The following is a 6,000-nucleotide window of genomic DNA, read 5'->3' on the forward strand; positions in this document are numbered from 1 at the left end:
GGTGCAGATTAAGTTTACTGCTGGTTGGAGCAGATGCTGGCCTCACAGAGGGAGAGAAGATGACTCCTATAGACACCAGGCTTCAGTCTGTCTGCTCTTGCTACTTCTGGGAACCATCTACCCAGCCAGGAGAGCTCTTAGCGATGCCACTGCGTGCTGGGGGCCCAGGAAAAATCCACATGGGGTGGGCGAGAGGTACCCAGAGCTGGCCGGGAGCCCACGTCCTCTGGTCTCTGTCTCCTTGGCCCCGTTTTTTCTGGCTCAGCCCCATAAGAAGGAGAGCCCTGCTTCTGTGCCAGCCCTTCAGAGGTCTGGAGAGATTGGAAGGGCACAGGAATGCCTGAAAGCCGACACTGCCGCGGGATTTGGCAGGTGTGGGCAGCCGTGGTGGTCGTCTGGGCGCCTACCAGCCGCCTTAGCTGTAGATCCCTACTCCATTTTCCTAGGCTGCTGTCCTATCTTGACTTACTCTCAGACTCTCTCTAAGAGCTTCACTGTTGCCCTGACTGCTAAAACACAGTTCGTTAATGTTGTTTTTTCCCCACAAAACCAAGGAGTGTTTTTAAATCAATTAAACAGAGTTGAAGTGCACCTGCCAACTGTTAAGAGCTGCTAAAAGGTGCCCAGTGCCACTGGCCTCCCCTCTTCACCTACTCCCACTCGCCTCACCCTCCCTGCTCCTCCAGGGACCAGCCTCCTTCCTCCTGGGGACCTGGTGCTCTCCCCTGCTTACCTAACTCCTCCTTTAAATCTCAGCTGTTATATCACTTCCTTCTCAAGCCCTCCCTGAGGGCTGCCTGCCAGTCTCTGCGCCCTGATTAAATGCACTCTAAGCACTAGGGACTTTTCATAGGACTCATGGTTATTATAATTACATACTTACCCAGCAGGGTGGAAATATACACACTACAGTTCAGGTTTTCTTTTCCTTCTTTTTTTTTCTTAAAGGTCGCTTAAATTTTTAATTTTTATAACTAGTCTCCCATTCCTGCTGATGGTGGGGAGGAAAAAAACCCTTCAACTTGCCAATAGAAGGTAATAGCCTCTTCTAGTTTAAAACCATCTGTTTCCCTCCAATAATCAGTTACTTCAAGGTTGACGCTATCAGGGATTCTCCCTTCCCTCCCACATGCTTTGCCCGCTGGTCCTGCTTCCCAAGATGGGGCCTGGCTGCAGGGAGGGGTGGGTCAGGGGGCCTCAGGACGCTGGGCAGGGCCCAGGTGGGCTGCCCTAGGCTGAGGAGGGTCCCTCCCCACCTGGCTGTCAGCCCCCTGACAGCCACACCCCAGGACACACCCAGCCTTGCACACACCCAGCTCCGGGAGACCCCAGGGATCCCCTCCTGCCCACCACACACCCGGCTCAGCTCTTGTTGGCCCCCGGTCCCCCCAGGACACCTTAGACACCATGTACACCCCCAGTGCCTCCACGCCTGTGATTTGGGGGGTCAGCTCCACCCTCCAGCCCTCGACTGCCAGGCCACGTCTTAGTTTGCTTGAGAGCTCACATTCTTGGCCCCCTCTTGGGGAACTTCTATTTCCCCTGCATGCCACACACAGGCCAAGAGGAAGTGGGGGGCAATCTAGGGTCCCTTGCCGCAGAAACCCCACCACCACCATTTTGACTCTGCTGTGATGAGGAACCTGGAGAGGGCTTCCTCTAAGTTCCGAGCAGAAAGCAGAGCCCAGTCTCCTCCGATCTGACTCCCTCTCTGTGCCACCTGGACTTTTCTCATCCCTGCCCGGATGTTTGTTCAGGATGAAGGGACCCAAGTCTTTTTCTCCCTCCATCCTCCTCCTCCAGGTGGAATAGAGCTCTTCCCTTCTCTTCCAGTCTTGCTGGATCCTGCGACCCCATGATATGGTCTCCGTAGACTCAGTGTGAGTCCCTGAAGCCCATGATCCAGGTTTGCCTCTCCATGTGTAAAGGCAAGCTTTGGAAATTAACCTGCACCTTCTACCCCCTCACATACACACACCTGCCCCCCAACTTACACTTTTTCTTTCTCCCACAAAGCCTGCCTTTTAGGATTATTGTCTTGTGGATCTAAAACTCGAGCATGACCCTCAAGGCTGGGCAGTGATTTCTTTCTCCTAGCTGGCGTCCACCCTCTCTGAATTCATCCATTCATGGACAGGGGCTACATAGTTTTCAGGAAACAAAAAGCACCTCAGCTTCATGTTTTGAAAAATAACTTCCTCTTGTAATAGTTTGTGTGATTCTTTGCTGCAGGTCTATCTCTACATCTCTTTGCTCAGCCCCGTTTTCTTTGTGACTAATGCATGTCCATGTGACTAACATATTTTGTCACGTGGTTTAAGTGAATGGTTTAACTTTATAATCATAAAATGTCAAAATTGCCAGGTATCATACAGATCATTTAGTCCAATGCCTTTATTTTAGGAGAAGGAACTTAAGGCCAGGGTGATTCAATTTATTGTTCAAAGTCACACAAATAATGCCAGGTGTGGACCTGGAATCTCTAATTCTTCTAGCCTCAATTTATTCCTTCTCCAATTTGCCCAACTGTCTTTGCATCAGATTTCACTTGCCTCTGTCTCCTAAGCCAAATTTATATAATTTCATAGAGAACTAGTTGTCTCAATCGACTAGTTTATGGAGATAAACCCTCTTCCCCCTTCTCGTTTTCTTCATCGGGCAGATAGATACATAGATATGTCATTTTCAGAATGGAAATTGTTTAAAGTTTCATGATTACAAAAATCAAACATTCTTATTATAATACAAAACTGTAAGGAAATCTTTACACTGTGTTCCTAGCATTTAACGTAGTGCCAGTAAACACTGAATTCTTGTTGAATGAATATTAATGAAGAAAATAAAAACCACGTGTAATTGTGCTACCCAGAAATAATGATTTATTCAGTGTATATGCCTCAGTGCACATGCTTTCTATTTGCACACATATACACATCATAAAAAATAGAATTAGATATTTATTTTTCTCTTATCAGATTCTTTAAACACACCAAAACATATTTTAAAAAGTAATGGCCCATTCAAGGAGGTCACCTTGGGAGACTATGCTCTTATTTTAAAGATGTTGTTGTTGCTAACACGCTTATGGAATTGCCTTCCAAGATTTTGCTAATTATTTTATTCCCAGTATGAACAAATATTCATCCTTTAATGGATTTTACTTTGGAACAGAGATATTATTTGAATAACAGGGAAAAAAGTGGGTGTTACTGTTTTGGGTCAAAACCAAAATGTGAATATAAAATAATGAGATTGACTTTTACTGTGTGACTCAAAAATTGCTTTGAAGATTAGCCCCCATAGGGAATCCCAAAATATTTCTAGCAGGGGCATCATGGGAAAAGGGGCCTATCTTCCAAGGGGATCACTCAGCAGGTTTGCACCTGAATGTAAAAATTCCAGTAGATGAGTTTTAAAAGACAACCATATTGGTTTCGAGTAGTATTTTGTATAATATTGGCCTTTTATAGAAAATTATTTGTAGTTGCAGGGAATTTAGCTTAATAATCGGGTTGTTTTGTTTTTAAGTAGAAATTTGAGGTCTTATATGATTTGGACTTGAGGGGATCAAGGACTTTCTTCCCAATTGTTAAAAGCTTTCTCCAGTAGTTGCTTTAAATTTGCCCATGATTGTTTCATTTCTCTCTTCACTGTTATCTTTTAATTTTTTGGTACTTAGTAACAATTCGCAAGAGACGTAAGCTCCGCACATATATCTGCATCCTAATATATGTGTTATCAGAGCAAAAGGACATCCTATTTTTAGGAAGAGTCTAGTTGACGGGCCAGGCAGGTCACGTAAATGAGTGAAAAGGGCTGAAGAGGGCTGTCTGTAAGAAAACAACAGTGTCAGCCTGATGACAAATGGCAAACGAGGGTCAGCCTCAGTGTTGGAAGGCAATAGGGAGCGGTGGGGACTGGGGAAAGTCAAAGAACACATCCCCATGGAAAGGGGGCTGATTTATGCCATGGGGGAATATAAGCTCAGGGTTATTAGAACTTCTGATTTTTAATTCTGACAAGCTGGGAATCTGGGTTTTTTTCTTATCTCTCTTGATTTTTAAATGTCAGCAAATAATTCAAGCATACCAGAGAGGCCGAGGAGCATACCGATCAAGAACTCTTACTCTGGAGCCAGACAGCTTGGGTTCAAATTCCACCTCTGCCATTTATTAATTAACTGTGCCACTTTAGGCAAGTTACTCCACCTCTCTGTGCCTTGGTTTTCTCATCTGTAAAATGGGGCTGGTCATAATAGTTTGGATGTGACGATTAAGTGAGTTAGTACATGTAAGTTGTATACTTGCCTGGTGTGTAGCTAGCGCTACAGAAATGTTAGCTTTTGCTATTTAAAACGAGAAATCACTGTATGGGCTTAATAAAACACATCTGCAGGCACCCATAGACTTCCAGTTTGGGTGCTCAGGTCTAGAATCAGGAAAGAAAGCTTCTGTAACCAGTTTGCATAAAATTATACTCACCATCTCAGCATACTCCAAAGCACACTAAGTCTTTGAAATAGACTGTGAAGGTCAATTGACCCTTAGTAACTCTCCAATTTGCTGGTGAACACAGCTGTCCCAGTAGTCACTCAGCTGACCCACAGGAGTGGGAGACCTTTCCATTTTACCTGGGCAGGCTCTATAGGTACGGCTGTTTAAGTTGTTAACATATTAAAACACTTTCATACTGGTCCATAAATGCTGTCCTAGCCAACTGCATCTATGACTTGGCTACCCTGGTGACCTCAGCCTCTCCCCCAGTGGCCCCTGTCCCTCAGACCCTGCTTCCGCTCCATGGACTGGCATCTGTTCTGATTGGTTAGTGTCCACACCATACCACTTGTGAAATATTTTGTTTACCACCGCTGTGCTTAGGTGCAGCAAAGCCAAATAAGTTGCAGATTCAACTTTCATTCATTCAATTTTCATTTAATGAAAAGTTTTGTTCTGCTAAAACTTGTTATTTAACCTCTCTGAGCCTTAGTTTCCTTGTCTGTAAAATGGGGATAATATTAGTAACTACTTCTTGAGTTGTGATAAATGAGAGAATCCATATAAAATGCTTAGCACGGGGCCTGAAACGTGGCAACCCACCCACACCATAAATGCTACTAGGCTATTAATTTAGGTACTCTAACAGAAGGCCATGCCTTGAATCCCTTTTACCTTTGGGAAGACTTCATCTGGCTTACTATTCAAGGCCTATGGATTTATAACTCTATATGTTAAATCACTAACAATTAGAGAAATGCAAATCAAAACTACAGTGAGGTTATCACCTCACACTGGTCAGAATGGCCATCATCAAAAAGTCTAAAAACAAAAAATGCTGGAGAGGGTGTGGAGAAAACAGACCCCTCTTGCACTGTTGGTGGGAATGTAAATTGATACAGCCACTATGGAGAACAGTAGGGAGGTTCCTTAAAAAACTAAAAATAGAACTACCATATGATCCAGCAATCCCACTACTGGGCATATACCCTGAGAAAACCATAATCCAAAAAGAGTCATGTACCAAAATGTTCATTGCAGCTCTATTTACAATAGCCAGGACATGGAAGCAACCTAAGTGTCCCTCGACAGATGAATGGATAAAGAAGATGTGGCACATATATACAATGGAATACTACTCAGCCATAAAAAGAAACGAAACTGAGTCATTTGTAGTGAGGTGGATGGACGTAGAGTCTGTCATACAGAGTGAAGTAAGTCAGAAAGAGAAAAACAAATACCGTATGCTAACACATATATATGGAATCTAAAAAAAAAAAAAGTTCTGAAGAACCTAGGGGAAGGACAGGAATAAAGACGCAGACGTAGAGAATGGACTTGAGGACACGGGGAGGGGGAAGGGTAAGCTGAGACGAAGTGAGAGAGTGGCATGGACATATATACACTACCAAATGTAAAATAGCTAGCTAGTGGGAAGCAGCCACATAGCACAGGGAGCTCAGCTCTGTGCTTTGTGACCACTTAACGGGGTGGGATAGGGAGGGTA

Source organism: Tursiops truncatus, chromosome 11 (genome assembly GCF_011762595.2).
Source record: "Tursiops truncatus isolate mTurTru1 chromosome 11, mTurTru1.mat.Y, whole genome shotgun sequence".
Lineage (NCBI taxonomy): Eukaryota > Metazoa > Chordata > Mammalia > Artiodactyla > Delphinidae > Tursiops > Tursiops truncatus.